Here is a 16,031-nt window from a genome sequence, read left to right on the forward strand (position 1 = left end):
CCTGCTTAGGGGCAAGGTATTGGGGTAACCCCCGCTTACCCCTGTCCCACGTCCCAGTGCATCGTTCCGCAGACGTGCACTGTTGCTCCCAGCCGTGTCAGGTGCTGGTCCCCTCCTCCAGACACCCTGAGGTCTGTGGGAGACAGACCCTGGAGAGGAGGTTGGAGTTCCCAGGCCTGGCATTTCTCACTAAGACCAGCCGGAGGACCTTTCCTCCCAGCAAAGCAGAACCACACCCAGGCTGGCCCTCAGCTCTCCCTGCATCCTCAGGTGGCGGGGGGCAGGGGGGGGGGAGCTGTGGTTGTGGGATGCCTCTGGGTACTAAGAGGGTGACTCAGGGAGGGATTGGAGCCACACACCCCCAGTGATGCCTAGAAACGTGCGTGGCTTGGGGGCCGCTTCTCTCTTCTCTGAGCTCTGGAAGGGCTCAGAGGCCTTACCAGGAGAGCATGCTCTCCTAGCAGAGATGCCCACGTAGAGCTCTGACATCCTTGTTAACAACGTTATACCAAGGAGCAGGCCAGGACCAGGTTGGAAATCAAAGACTCCAGATGGCCAACAAGGGCCAGTCCTTGACATTTATGCCATTTTGGGCGCAAAGCCACGACCGCGTGTAACCCAGGAAAGGTAGAGGCACCATGCTTACGAAAGGTCCTCTGGTCCTGGAGGCGTAAAATGTGCCGCCAGTCAGGGTACTTAGGGGTGCATTTTGCAGGGGAGACCCCTACACACCTGATCCTCCATCGCTGGCACGCACCGGCCCTGTCTGTATCAGGCCTTCTGCCTTGAGTGCTCACCGTCTGGGGTGGATGGTGCCACACACTGAGATGGGTGCAGTAAATGCCATCAATGCCCTGGGGCTCCTCTTCCAGCCTGAGAGTGGGGTTATCAAGGAAGGCTTCCTGGAGGAGGTGGCCTCTGGGCTGTGTTTGGAGAGTGAGAGGAGTTATTAGGAAGGGAGAGGGCCCTGTTGGTTGTGCTCCCTGGGGCGGGAGCGGGCTTTGTCCTGGTGGGCATGTCCAAACAAGGGACGTGGCCATGGTCAGATGTAGGTTTTGGAGAGATCTGTCCTTCTCCCAGCAGCTGGACAGCCATGTGGGCCTCCTCCTGACCTTGGGGAGCTCTTAACTTTCGAAAAGCACTTTGGGGGTTGCATTCAAGGGTCCTGATGCCTCACAAGTTCATGAGCCAGGCCAGTCTAGCCTGAGGGATTCGAAGGAAAAGGACCCAGAGCTCCAGGGGGCCCAAAGCAGACAGGACCTCCCACTGCCCAGGCAGTGACTCTCTGGCCAGGCCAGGCCGGGGACATTTGGAGTGCCTGGCCAGCCAAGTGACCCAGGCCCCTGGGGACGCCTGCCCAGGAGGAAGCAGAAAGAAGCACCTCTCCTGTGGGTCCAGGGCCCGGAGCTGAGGGGCGGCAGAGGGCTGGGCCCCTGAGGAGTCCTTGGGTAGAGAGCCCTTGCCTGGCCTTCAGGGAAGCGCTAAATGCAGGCCTACTCGCGTGCGCCAGAGGCCCCAGGGACCAAGCTGTTCACAGAGGAGCCGGAGAGGCCTCTTACCCCGACGCTGGAGGTTAGGCTTGACAGACTTCTCCCAACTGCCCTGGAACAGACAAAACAGCACGTGCCCGGGAAGACTGCCCGTGCTGAGGAGTCGCTGCCGGCCAGGCCTGGGCTTGGCAGGACCAGGAGGATGATGGGAGGACGCTACTGGGGAGTCAGGCTGCACTGGTAGGGGGTGGGGTCGTTGCAGAGGGGGTATGGGCCATCTCGGCAGGAAATCGTAGGAAGCGGAGCATCCTTGGGCTGCCAGGGTGTACTCGCCTTCATCCCACCGTGACCCACAGCCTGGGGGCACTGGGACATGGGCCCACCGCTGAGAGGAGGAGTTTGGAAGCACTCCTGCTGGGTGCGGTGCCCGGTGCTCCACGAGTGGCCTCAGCTCAGGTAGAGGGGCTGGTCTCCTTGAACCACCTCCCTGTGTGCACAGTTATGCGTGCGCACACACACATACACACACGCACACGTAGCCACACATGCATGCACACATACCCACGCACACCTATGCTCGCATCCTCACACACGCAGCCAGGAATACGTACCACGAGACGCAGAGCCATATGCGTGACAGTGCGTTAACACGAGTATCCACGTGTACGTGCACCTGTGAGCAGCATGCATGCACACCCACCCACGTGTGCACACACGTCACACACGCTGTGCTCGTGCATGTGTCCAGGCACACGCATATCCACACACACAAAATCACATACACGTGCTGTGTGCGTGCATGCGTGAGTTTGTGTGCACACCTCATTTGTGCATATACAAGCATCCAGCACACAGGCGTGCATGTCCACATGTGCACACACGTTGCTGCACACACCCGCCCATGTGCCAGCACACGTGCGCACACCCACACATGCACGTGTGCCTGTGGCCTCGCTCACCCTCTCAGGCTGCAGGGAGGGTGTATTTCTGCTACCCCAATGCAAGCAGCTCTTCCCAGATTTCAGGCTGGGTTCTGCTTCGCCTCGGCCTGCTCTCTCCTGGCTGGGAGCCCATTTGTCACTGCCTGCCATGGACTCCGGGCCGGGCACATGACGTTCTCCAGGCTGGCAACTCTGCCCTGTCCATCCCTAGGGCTCTCCTCTTCCTTGAAACCGTGTGGCATGAGATTCCTCCCTGGGAGGCCTCGCTGCTCTCCCAGCCTGAGGTAGAGCCCCCTTCACTGGCCTCCTGTATGCCCCTCGAGGGCAAGCCATCATCAGACCACGTCTCTGCTGTGGGCTCTTGCGGACAGGCCACATCTCCGTCCCACAGTCTGGTGTGGGGACCAGTTCACGGCTCACAGTAGGAGCTCAATCAAAGCGTGGGGGAGGGTGGGTGGTACGAAGGGCCTGGTATCCTCCATCCTCCCTAGCCACACTGGATGCCTGCGGTGTAGCCGGTACAGGTGGGGCCCGGCAGAGCACAGTGGTACCTCGCCCAGAGCCAGACCCGGCATTCCCCCACCAGGCCCTTTCTGCATCCGTTCCGTGGAGGTTCTGGACTTAAGCTCCCACTTAGCCCCTTACCTTCTGCCAGGCAGCCTGAGAACCTCCTGCCTCCAGGGGCCTCAGTTTTCGCATCCATAATGTGGGGAGATTGACTGGATGGTGCTAAGGTCGGTGCCGGCTCCGCCCCCACTTGGCTTCGAGCTCCTGGGGCTGGCGATGTGTCTGCCTGCTGTCTTTGCCCTCGGTGGGTACCTGCGGGGAAGGGGAAGAGCCCTTCCACTCAGCTGGCTGGTGCGGAGCAGAGAACTGGCGCCCAGTCTCGGACCCAGGGACTTGTTTTCTCCTTAACTGGCCCGAGGGTAGTTTTTGCCCCACTTTCTTTGAAATTTCGTTTTTAAAGCTGAGGCAGGAAAAACTGAAGCTCGCTCCTCTCCCTGTCCTTCCCTGAAGGATTCCAGAACCGCTCGGTCTTGTCAGAAAATGGCTGGGATCCGCCGCTGGAGCCTGGCTCTCCGCGTACTAACTCCACTGCAATATTGATCACACTGATGGCACTTGGCACTGCTGAGTTCTTCCCGAGCTGGAGGAACTCTGGGGAAAGAATTGCTTCGGGGACCGTCTTTGACTTGCAATGGGCGTAATGGATGGAAGCAGCGGGTCAGCCTGTCTTTCTGAGCACCAGCTGTGTACCTCGCTCAGCCCGGGGCCTGTTGGGGTTCAAGCTTGCACCCACCCATCACCCGTCCTGGCTGCCACGTGGCCTCCTCAGGGCTCCCCTCTGCCGGCCGCTCCAAGCCGGACCCGTCCTCCCTCTGGGGCCTTGCTGGTTCCCAGATGCCTGAGCCTGGCATTCGAGGCCCTCCTAAGCCTGGCCTTGACCCTGGACTCTGGGCTCAGACCAATCAGGTGTCCCTACATGACCTTCCCTATCCGAGCCCGTGAATGGGGATGACGGAGCGCCTCCCGTACGGCAGATGGGCAGGTTCTCCGGAATGATGTGCGCAGAGCTTTCAGCCCTGTGTGCCCAGGCATTCTCCCACCTCTGGGCCTAGGACACCTGCTCCTGCCTCTGCCTGTCACCCACCCCTCGGCACCGGGCTCCTCCTAGGAACGCCCCGCAGGGTTCCATGGTCTGCAGCAGCTGCGAGAGCCCTCAGCGTCTCCCGAAGACACTTCCCCAGGAAGCGTCACGATGCAGCTTCCATTCCGGCCACCCTCCTGTCCCTTGGCCCCTGCCCATCAGCAGTGCTCATGGGAGCCACCCTCAGGCCGTGTCCTGTCCTGGGCAGTCCGTGGGAGGTGGGCCCACCTCACCCTCCTGGCGTCCCTTCAGGGTGTGTGCTGTGTGGCCATCCCGTTCTGCAGATGAGGGTGGAGGCCCAGGTTCTCGAGATCATGTGTGGGAGTGAGCCTGGGGCAGTGCGGTCCCCATCCCGCTGTCGCCACGCTGCCTGCCATCCTCTCGCCCTTGCCTCCCGTCTCCCCAGCCTCTGGCTTCAGTCAGTGGGGGGTCTTGGAAGGGCTCTTGGGAGTGACCGTTAAGCAGAGGCCCAAAGGGGGAGCGTTGGAGGGCCTGATGGCCCCGTCCACCCCTCTGGAGGACCTTCCCTGCCCTCCTGGACCCAGAATTCTAAGCCTGCCCCCCATCGCTTTTCCAAGCTTCAGGGTTCTCCCAGTAACACGAAGACTCCACGTTCATCCGGCGGGCATCTGCTCTGTGTCAGGTGTGGACAGAGTACGGCACCCCTCAGGCCCAGGCCCCGACCTCCAGGGAGGGGCCGGGAGACCAAGAAACACCTGGTGGGGCCCGAGGGGGGCTGCCGGGGGGTTCAGGGAGGACTTTCTGGAAGGAGCAGGGGCTCAGCTCAGACGGCAGGGTGAGTAGGCAGTCACTCCCTCCTTGCCCCTGAGGTGCGCAGCCGTCTCAGGTGGCCCCCAGGGACCCAGGCCTACGAATGGGGAGGGGCATCGCTGCCCTGACTCAGCCCCTAAGCGGTTGACTTTGAGTTAATCAAAGCAGATTCTCCTGGCTGGGCCTGACCTGGTCAGGTGAAGCCTTTACAAGGTGATGAAGCATCAGGGGTGCTCTCCTGCTGGCCACAAAGATGGAGCAATGATGTGAGAGGCAGCCCCGGGGCGAGGACACGAATATGGCCTTCAGGGGCCAAGTGGTCCCTGGCAAGTGGCAAGAAAACGCACCTCAGCCACTCGACCTCAGGGAACGGAATTCTCCCAACAGCCGTGTGAGCCTGGAGGGGTCCCTGGGCCTCAGCTGAGAACACGGCCTTAGCTGACACCTTAATTTCAGCTTCCAGACCGTGAGCAGGAGAGTCAGCTAGCCTGCACCAGGACTCCTGGCCCATGGAAACTGAGGTAATAAATGTGTTGTTTTAAGCTGGTAAATCTGTGGTACTTTTGTTTCGCAGCCTAGATAACTAATACACCTGCATACCTAGTTTGTTCTGGTGGAGGAACGGTGATGTGCCCAGGAAAGGGGGACCCCCCTTCCCATTTCTGGGGGAAAATGGTGATGCCACTAAGGCTGTCTTGACAGACCCATTTCCGTTTCCCCTGTGGCTGGAGGAGAGAGGTCACATGACCCAGTCTCAGCCAATAAGACCTCCCTGATGTCAAGTGAGAAATGTACAAGAAGACTCACTGCCTGCCTGCCTGTTCGGTCATGCAAGTGTGAGGATGTGATGCCCGGAGCTGCAGCAGCTCTCTTGGGACCAGGAGGAGCTGAGGATGAAGATGACAGTCACAGTAGGAAAGAGTCTGTGTCCCTGATGCTGTTGTTCTTGAGCCTCTAAATGAACCCACCATGGAGCCAGCCTTTGGACAGATTTCCTGCCAAGGGAGACACCAAGTGGCCTCACTGTTCAAGGCCCTTTGGGAGGAGGATTCTGTAACTTGCAACTGAACGCATCCTAGCTGATTTGCTGTCCACAGCCCTATCCTGCCTCCTTTGAGAATCAGCGTGTAAGTCTGCAGTAGGTAAAGTAAGACACCCAAAGACATCCACGCCCTAATCTCCAGGACCTGTGGCTAAGTGACCTTACATGGCAGAAGGGATTAAGCTAAGGACTTTGAGATGGGGGATTATCCTAGATTACCTGAGTGAACCCTACATGTAATCACGTAATCACGAGGGTCCTTCTAAGCGAAAGAGGGAGGCAAGGGGGTCAAAGTTAGAGGATAGGTGATAGCAGAAGCAGAGAGCAGAGTGATGTGAGAAGGGGCCACAAGCTCAGGAAGACGGGCGCCTCTGGAAGCTGGAAAAGACAAGGAAACAGATTCTCCCCAGAGACTCCAAAGGGAGCCAGCCCTGCCAGGCCATTTCACCCTTGTGGACTCCAGAACCGGAAGATAATAAATTTGCTGTTATAAGCTCTTAAGTTTCTGATCATTCGTTAGAGCAACAACGGGAAATGAATCCAGACCCCATGGGTGTTTGGGGATGAATGAATGAATGAATGAGTGAGTGAGTGAATGAATGCAGTAGAGAAAATGGAACTGCGTAAATTATCGAGTTAAACACAAGGGATTGCCGTCACCACAGCCCTGTCTCAACCATCCAGTCCTCGTGTGATGGTACGAGTCCCCCGCCCTTCCTGAGCCTCAGTTGCCCCGCCTGTGAGTTGAGGGGCAGGACTCAGTGGTCTCACGGGGCCCTCACAGGCACCCTGAATCTCGGAGGGCCCTTCTGGAGCCAGGGAGTCCGATAGAAGGAGATCAAAATGCCAGCCCTGCCAAAGCCAAGTTGGAAGGTGGGGGCTGGTCTGTGGGCACCTGGGCTGGTCCAGGAGTCTCAGGGCATCTTGGGGGGTGGGTCTGTGTCCCCTGCAGGCCGGCAGGTGCCACCAGGAGAGGAGAGGAGAGCCAGGCTGAGCTGGGGACCTCAGGGCTCCTAGGAGAGCTTGGAGATGCAACTTAAACCTGCTTGGCCTGCAACCTCTAAGCAGCTGGGGGGCTTTGGGCAAACGGCTTCCCCTCTCTGAGCCTCCTAATAGCATCTGAAGAATTAAGTGGGATTCTCTATGTCGGGTGCCTAGAAAGATAACACCTTCGCCTGTCAGCCTGGGGTACCTGGCTTGTGGGAGGGAAGGAGGCCTCGGAGGAGGGCTGATGTTAATTTTTCTTTATATATCTCTGTATTGTTTAACTTGTTCTGAGAGCTTGAGTTACTTTGGCAAATAAAAAAAATCTAACAAAAGAGAACGAAGATCTTCCCGTTGCTGGCGCTTAGCAGGCTCTCAGCACATTATAACTGATATCATCATCATGATGATTACTCTTAACTTGTATCTCAGCTGAATGAGTCCACTTTGCGATGTCCCTTCAGGCCCGCCCCCAGCCTCTGCTTGCACACCCCGACAACGGGGAACTCACTACTGAACATCCAGTTCATCCTAGGGTAGCTCTGATTCTTTTCAACGTTGAGCACGTGGTCCCAGTGCCCCTCCATGCTGGCCTTGGGGATGTAGGGAAATCAGCCTCGTGCCTGCTGTCGAGGGAGGTGGTTGGTCACTGGAGGGGCTGAGCAGTGAGGGGGGCTCCCTGAGAGGGGGCATCTGCACCTGCCCTTGACAGGAGAGGGGAGACTTCCTCCAACAAGCAAATTGCTTCCGGGCAGCTCTCCCCACTGCCCCACCTCAGCCAGGATGCTCCCAGCTCCCAGCATGACCCCGGAGATGGCACTGGGTCTCCTGCAGCGGCCAGGCCACCGCCAGGTCCCCCCGTCCAGGGCGCTCATCTCTGGAGGCCTCCAAGGGGATGTCGGGATATTCAGACGATTTAAAGCCTCACATTTTATCTTACTCTCCACGGGACCTCTCAGAGTTGGGCACCATCAACACCCCCACTTTGCAGATAGATGAGAAAACGGAGGCTTCTGGGGGCAGACGTGGCAGCCCAGGTCCCCAAGGAGCGTCCTGGAGGACGGGCTCGGCCTCACGCCCCTACCCCATCCGGCCTCACTGCCCACTGTGGACGCCTCCGTGGTGACCACCCACTCCAATAGAGACTCCCGGGGGGCCTGGCTCCATTGGGGGGCTTCTCTCCCCAAAGTAGTATTTCTGGGGACTCCCAGTTAACCCCTTCTGTCCCACTGCTGGAGGCTGCTGTCTCCCTGTCGCCTGTTTAGGACCGGCACCCCGCTGCTAATCAACCCTTAATCCCGGCACCTGGAACGGTGATGAATGAATGAATGAATGAATGGGACTTCCGTAGACCCCTGTGCAAGGAAGGCTCTTTTGTTCCTGCTTCATGGTTGAGACGCTCCAGGCCCAGAGACTGCGAGCCTCACTCCTCAATTAAAGCCACGTCCTTTCCCCTCTGCTTTGCTGCTTCCCGTTTGCCGAGCACCAAATACATGCAGGATTCAGAGGGTGCGAGAGAATGACACAAATCCTGTCCTTCACGGTAGCGAGAGGTGACGGGAGCCTGGGATGCTGCCCGCTCTCCTGCGTGAGGGGAAAGTGCAGGCCGGGCTGCCCAGGAGCATCTGGGTACCGTGTGCAGCATCCCTGTGTTCACTAAGGGGCTGCCCTCGCCATCCTGAGGCCTGACACCTCCCACCGCAGTGCCCCCTCTTAGAACCTGGGGAACACGCCTGGTGGGAAAGATTAGACAAATGAAGGCAATCTCATGCCCACGATTTGTGAATCTGGCCGTGGATGCGTGTCCCAGGGCTGGAGGGTTCAGAGAGCTTTTCGTTTTGTTTGCCTCTGATTTTTCTCAGATAGGGGCTGTAGGAGAGCCCTTGGCATGTTTGGGAAAGTAAACTAAGAAATGCTGACATCCACCCCGACCCTGTGAAGCTGCTTCAGCCTCCTGTGTTGACCCTGATTCCCAAGTATTTCTAGAAGGAGGGGGCAGGCCCAGCAATCCTTACCACCACCCGGAGTTCTGGAATGTTTGTGCTGGAGCCTGGACTGCGGGCTCAAACTCAGCAAGATCAGCTATGTTTTCCTCTCAAGTTTTTCCTTCCCAGAAAGGCTCTGATTGAAACCAGAAATTTGTCACGGGAGGGAACGGAACTGGCCTGGGATTTAGGACTGTGAGTAAGTCAGGGTACAGGTGATGCTGCTGTAACAAGGTGACCCCCAAACACAGTGCCTTGAACAAGAGAGGGGCTGGTTTCTCTCCACACAGAGGTCTGGTCAGGGCCAGCAGGCAGCCTGATGAGGTCCAGGATCCTGGTGCCTGACACCTTTCCTTGGCCATCCCAAGGAGGCAGCTCCCACCTCGAGGTCTCAGTTGGCTGCTCTAGCTCCGGCCATTGCCATCACATCCATGGTTCGCTCAGTGGAGTGGGAGGGCACATGGTCTGCCAATCACAAGGCACCCTCAACTGGATTTTGCACGTAGCCCTTACGCTGACATCCCATTGTTTAGGACGTGGTCACATGGCCTTACCTACAGCAAGGGAGGCTGGGAAATGTAGTCTTTAACAGGGCAGCCATGAGCCAAGATGAACGTATTGAGGGTTTTCCAACCTGGGCATCACTGACGTTTGGGGCTGGTTACTTCCTCGTCACGGGGGCCGCCCTGTGAATTGCAGGGTGTTTAGCGGCATCCCTGGCCTCTACCCACCAATGACAGTAGCGTCCCCCCGTTGCAACAACCAAAAATGTCCTCAGACGTTGTCAGATGTCCCCAGGGGTAAAATCACTCCTCGTTGAGAGCCACCGGGCCAGATCAAGGGCTCCAGTCTCCAGTGTTCACAGCACGCAGGCAGGAGGAGGGCTGGGTTGGGCTGGGGAGAGCCCCCTCAGGAGGGGACGGCTACGTCTCGGTTCCACTCTGCCAGTGTGGTGCTGGAAAAGGCCAGTTTTTCATGTGAGATATCCTAATTGCTTACTGATGACACCTAACTAAGAAATGAAAGAAGCTGCATGGCCATCCCGAATTGAATTGTGTCCCCGCCCCCCCAAACAGACACGTTCAAGTCCTAACCCCTGGAACCTGTGAAGGCGACCTTATTTGGAAATAGGGTCTTTGCAGAGGCAATCAAGTTCAATGACGTCGTACTGGACCAGGATGGGCCCTGATTCGACAGGGCTGGTGTCCTTACAAGAAGAGACACATGAAGAGGCCACCTAAGACAGAGGCAGAGATTGGGGTGATGCGGCCACAAGCCAAGGAATGCCTGGAGGCCCCAGAAGCTGGAAGAGGCTGGAAGGACCTTCCCCTAAAGCCTCCAGAGGGAGGCAGCCCTGCCAGCACCTTGATCTGACCTCCAGCCTCCAGAACTGCGAGATTAAATTTCTCTTGCTTTGAACCGCCCAGCTTGTGGTACTTCGGGCTGCAGCTGCAGGGACCTAATACAGGGGGCCAACGCCTGTCTGCGTCTCTGGGCTGGAGGGCTTCCTGGAGCCCCCTGCCCACGCCCCCAGCCTGATGGGCTGGTCTGTGGGTCTGACGTCAGCGTGTCATTTGATCCCAGCTGCACAAAGTGGATGCAAAGCTGTCAGACCCTTGCACCTGGGGTCACTGAGACAGCGAGACAGGCCAGACAGACGTCCAGTCACAAAGCACCGCAGTCCAAGCCTGTCACCCCCCAGAACCTGGCCGGGGGCAGGATTGGTGTTCAGAACATATAGTCGGAGGTCCCACCTGCTTTGCTGCAGCCTCTGTGCAGTGCTGCTGGGTCCTCTCAGACCCTCAGTTTCCTCGTCTAGCAAAGGGGGAGAATCAGTTTTCCTGGGGATCGGACAAGGCCTGCCCGCACGGGTGCCGCTGAGTGGGTGTGCACGTCACGTGGCCGTCGATGCCATGCTGGTTCACTCGGGTGACCGGCAAATACCAGTGCAGGGATCACGGTGTGTCTGGCCCCATCTGGGACCAGGGGACACAGAAAACTACGAAGGACCTGAGAACACTCGGAAAAGTGCAGAGCTCTGCAGAGATGGTGAGTTTTCCTCTGCTTTGAAGGTGGTTGGGCTGGGGTCAGGGCTAGGGTTGGAAGGACGGCTGGAGCTAAGATTCAGTTAGGGTTTAAAGTGAGTATAAAGTTAAGCATTTAGATTGGAGTTTAGCTGGGATTTGGTTGGGGTTAAGTTTACAAATAGAATTTGTGTTGGGGTGGGTTAGGGTTAATTTTGAGGTTAGATCCCGTATTTAAGATGCGGTTTAGATCAAGAGTAGGATGCGGTTCGGGTGGGGGTCAGGGATGGCGTGGGCTGAGGTGGGGTTAAGGCGGCCGTAGCTGGGATTTGAACCCAGGCCCATCGCTGTGGCTTCCCTGGCTCACAGAGACCAGCCTGTGTCTCTCCACAGCTCCCTTGGTCCGACCACTGAGCACCCGGGTCTTACCTTGATCGAATGCTCTGTAACCTTTGGTGTCTCACCACACCCTGCGGCTCAGTTTACCCTTCTGAACGAGTGGCTAAGCTCTGATTTCCTCAAGGCCCTCCCAGCTCTAAAAATTCTAATTAGGCAGGATCCTCTCCAGGCTCGAATTGTGAGCTATTGCTATGCAGGAACACATGAGTACAAAGATACTTTTAAAAATGGAGCAGAACAAAAGATGAAGTAGATAGCGTCAGGCTCTGGTATTATACCTACAGAAATTATTTAAAACCCAAATACTTTTTACTGCAGTGTTCACAGGAATTGCCCCGGGAAACCGTGTGTGACTTTCACCAAAGGTTTGTATCGACAGGACACGTTATCGTTCAATTTCGAGGAAAGAGGAGTAATTAGATGCCTCATTCCAGATATTGTTTCAATTACAGCAGAAAAAAATATACGAATCCCGGGAGGAAACAAACACCTGCTTTTCATTCCTGAGAAGGCACCCTTCCTGAGGTAGAACAGCCACACAGTAAAGGAACCCGGCGTGTGGCCCTGGGGGTTTGGCGGCTCCGGCCCTTTGCTTTGGAGGAGAGAAGAAAATCAGGTGCATTTTGGACATTTAAAGCATCATCACTTGGTGTGGTTGCAAGGCAGGCTGGTGTCCAGGAGGGGGCGACATTCAAGGCCCCGCTCCTCCGGACCTGCCCCAGTGCTTGAAGCTTTGGGAGGACAGAAGGAGAATTAGTGGGTCTCAAGCCTTAGACTGGGATGTCATCCTCAGCCCCCAGGGATGGCCTGGCCATCGATTCTCACCCTACCCTCCATCAACCGTCCATGGGAGCTGCCCTGAGCCCAGACCAGATTTGCAGCCTGGCCTCCAGCCTCCCCGCTGCCCCAGAGGGAGCCTTCCAGATGGAGCTCTGAGCACAGCCTCCCTGCTGCCTCGAGGGCAGGAGGAAGACTGAGTTGGGACCCAGAACTCACCTGGCAGTGTGGTTGGGCCCTGGAGCCCCCATCGTCCATCCTGGCCTCACACACTTTGCTCCAGGAAGGCCGACTGCTCTGCTCTTCCCTGAAGGCCCCCATGCTTCCCCACCTCCACACCTTCATGAGTGGGACCCCCCCCACCCCCGCCCAGAGAAACTTTCCCAACATGGCCTTCACAGCTCTCTCTTCCTCATCCATCAAAATTAGCTCAGCCACCTCCTCCAGGAAGCCCTCCTGGGGCTCCTAAGGACACCCAAGGGCTGCCAAGGTCCCATCATGAGAGCTCATTATCTCACTCTCCTGGGTGCCCCTTCGTACACTCAGGGCTCCTGGGGGCAGGAACCCGGGCGCTTCACCTGCAGCATCCTGGGTCCGCTACAGGGTGGAATCCTTCAGAACGACGTTGCATGGATACGTGAGTGAGCGAGCTGGTGAGGAACACAGGAAAAGCCCACCCACGTGTGTGTCTCCAGACCCAGCCCTCCCGGCCCAGGCTGGGTGCCGCCCCACCATCGCCGACCCTCCCTCTGCACAATCGCCCTGTCCCTGTGAACCGCCCCCCCCCCCCGCCCCCGAGTGTGCTGTCTGCTTGCTGACCCACGCTGGCCTGGGCTAGGAATGCCCATTTAGCTAAATCCACCCCTAACACGTATGATGTGGCCGATAGGGCCTTCCAGGCTTCCTGGAGACGCAAGGGCACCGGCTCTCACGCCCGTGGGGCTTGCACTTGACCTGTGAACTTGAGTCTCTGATGCCTGTTTTGCAGGCTCCTGTGAGGATCAGACAAGGTCCACAAGGTGAACCCCCGGCCGCCCGAATGTCCTGCTCGGATTCGGAGACTGCACCAACCTCTCTCCATTGTCGCTTTAGTTTAACGTAAATTCTGCTGCGGAAGCTTCCCTGGTGGAGGACGCTTTCCGGACGACTGGCCTGCTCACCGGCCACCCTGGCTTGAGCCCCACGCTGTTTAAGTGAAAACAGTAAATGCACTTGAATGTGTATGAGGAAGCCAGCGCTGCCAGGGGCCGGCCCGTGGGGAGACGTCAAGGATTGGGGTGCTATCTCCCCGCGTCTACACTCGCCGACTCAGTGACACCTGCCCGGCCCACTAGCTGCACGCAGGCCTCACCGGCAGCTGAGCTAGGCTCCTGGCCAGTGCAACCCACCTGCTCCCGACAGACAAAGAGACCCACTCGGCCCAGGGGCCGTCCACGCTGGCAGGACCCTCCATCTCCCGCCCCTCATCTCCTGAGGGGCCAACGGAGGTCCAGGGCAATCCTGGGTCAAGGGTGAGAAGGTCTGTGGGCACCTGAGCACAAAATTCTTTCTTCTCTCCCCTCCACTCCCCAGACGTACACCCTTCCCAGCTGGTCTCTGATCGGCTCCTGCCGAGGGCAAGTACTCAGATGAGGTCTGGAGGGAGGGGGCGTGGCTCAGGTGTGCTCCCTGGGCAGAGGCGGGCAGGCTTTCAGGTTTGTTTGGACCGGACACGTCCTTGGTTCCACCTTCCTGGTGATGCCAGTGGCGGCCAGCACCCGGGCTTTCCTGCAGCCCCTGACACTGATCATCAGATTCACACTACTTGTTCTGGTGTCAGCTGGGAGACAGACAGAGAGAATCCAAGACTGGCCAGCATGAGAAGCCAGGGTGGGCCAAGGACGCAGGTCAGAACAGGACTGGACGGTGCAGGGCGCTGACCCCTCAGATACCGCCCAGAGGCCTGGAGGGGGCAGGTCCTACCCAGCCCCCCCAAACACCATGGCTCTGGGGGCGGCTGGGGCAGTGGCAGCAGGAGGCCTGGGTTCTGGGCCCCCCGCTCCCAGCATGTGACATGCTGGGCTCATGGTGGAAACCAACCGCAGGGGGAAGGGAGGCAGGACAGACAGCGTCCAGGAAGGCACAGGCGCTGGGTCCCAGTGACTCAGGGCACTGCGGTCGGGTTCAACGGAAACATTACCAAGGCCACATGTGGTGGGGACCGATTTCTCTGTGTTTCATCTCCGCTCCAGGACTCGCAGACTCCCCCGCCTCCCCTCTCTGATGTTTCTAGACAGAAGTCGGCAGGGACCGCCCCGTGGGATGGGGACGCTCGCATCCGCGCTGGTGTTCGTGCAGGCCTTGAAAACCCAGTGCCCTTGTCTAATTAAGCCATTAGGAGCGGGTCTCCATGGAAACCACTGTACTTGGGTACTCGACACAGATGAATATTTATTCAATTAGCGGGGTGCAGGGTGCTAGGGAGACCTTGGCTTCCTGCCATGACCAGCCCGGGGGCTCCTGGGGGACTGAGTCACTCTGGGGAGGACACATCTAGGCCTGGGCCTTTCATCCACACGATCTAGTCACCGTCACCCCCGTTTTATGGAACAAACGAAGGTTCAGAGGAGTGGGGCCTCCTCCACAAGCCCAGGGGCTGAACATGAACCCCAGAGGATCCCATGGGGGGCAGGGAAACCCACTCGCACAGCCTGGACACGGTGGCCGAGTGGCCTGGAGCAGCTGAGTGACCTGCGCCTGGCCTGTGGGTCATCCTTGATGGGGCCTCTTCACAGCACCTGTCTTGGTCTGTCCAGGCAGCTGCAACAAGATGCCACAGACCCGGTGGCTTAGGCTGGACGCCCGGGACCAGGTGTCGGCCTATGAGGTCACGTCCTGGTGAGGACCCTCTTCCGGGTCACAGCCGGCGTCTTCTCACTGAGTCCTCGAGAGATGGAAGGAGTGAGGGGGGCACTGTGGGCCTCTTCTACAAGGACACTAATCCCATCCACAAGTAGTGAATCAGAGCACCTCCCAGGCCCCGCCACAAATACCATCACACTGGGGGCTAGGATTTCAACCTGTGAATTCTGGGGGACAAGCATTAAGACCATGGCCGGACCTCCTCAAGCTGCTGGTGGCGGGGGCAATGGGGCGGAGCATGTCCAGGGCCTGGCACAGCCTGGCACGTGGAAGGAGTTCTGCTGGTGCTAGATGAGGACCCAGGGGAGCCCGGCTACAGCCCCGGGACATGCTCCTCCCAGCGGCACGTGAAGGCCAGGGGCACGTGTCACCCCGTCCGCACTTTCCGGACTTTATGTCTGCGGGCAATTCTGCATTTGTGGCTGCATTTTTGAACGGGATGTCCTGTGGGATCCCAGCCTGGGGCCCAGGTGGGGGTCAGGGGGCTGGGACCGGTTGTCAGAAACTTCTCTGAAAATTCCGTCTTTTACCAGAGTGCGAGGCCCCCTGGAGGCCTGAGCTGTGCCCAGTGCCAGGTGTGCTCCCAGGGGAACTCGCTGCTGCACAGGTGCTGTTCAGATGCTGCTGGAGTGGGCGTGTGCACGTGCACGCACGTGTGTGCGTGCGTGTGCGCATGTATGTCTGTGGGTGTGCTGTACATGGGTGTGCGTGCGTGTGTGTGTCTGTGTATATCTGTATGTGTGTACCTGTGCCCCCCGAGGGCTGGCTCTCAGTCGCCCGCCCTGGTGCAGGAGCTGTTCTCCTTCATAGGAAGCAGGTAGTCTACCAGTCGTTTGGCTTCTGGTTCCCCCCAGGTACACCTTGTGTGACAGGCGAGGGGTGCCCCCTTTCCAGCTGTGCCCCGTTTCCGGCGACCAGGGGCTCTCTGCACTGGACCTTGGTCTGAGGTTACATTTTGTAAAAGGAAAATACTTTCGTTTTAACTGTTGCTACTTCCCACCTGGCAAGTGGTGTTTGGTGCATAAAATCCTCCAGAACTGGGGGTCTCTTGTGGGAAGCCATCTTTGGC

Source organism: Orcinus orca, chromosome 4, assembly GCF_937001465.1.
Source record: "Orcinus orca chromosome 4, mOrcOrc1.1, whole genome shotgun sequence".
NCBI classification, from domain to species: Eukaryota; Metazoa; Chordata; class Mammalia; order Artiodactyla; family Delphinidae; genus Orcinus; species Orcinus orca.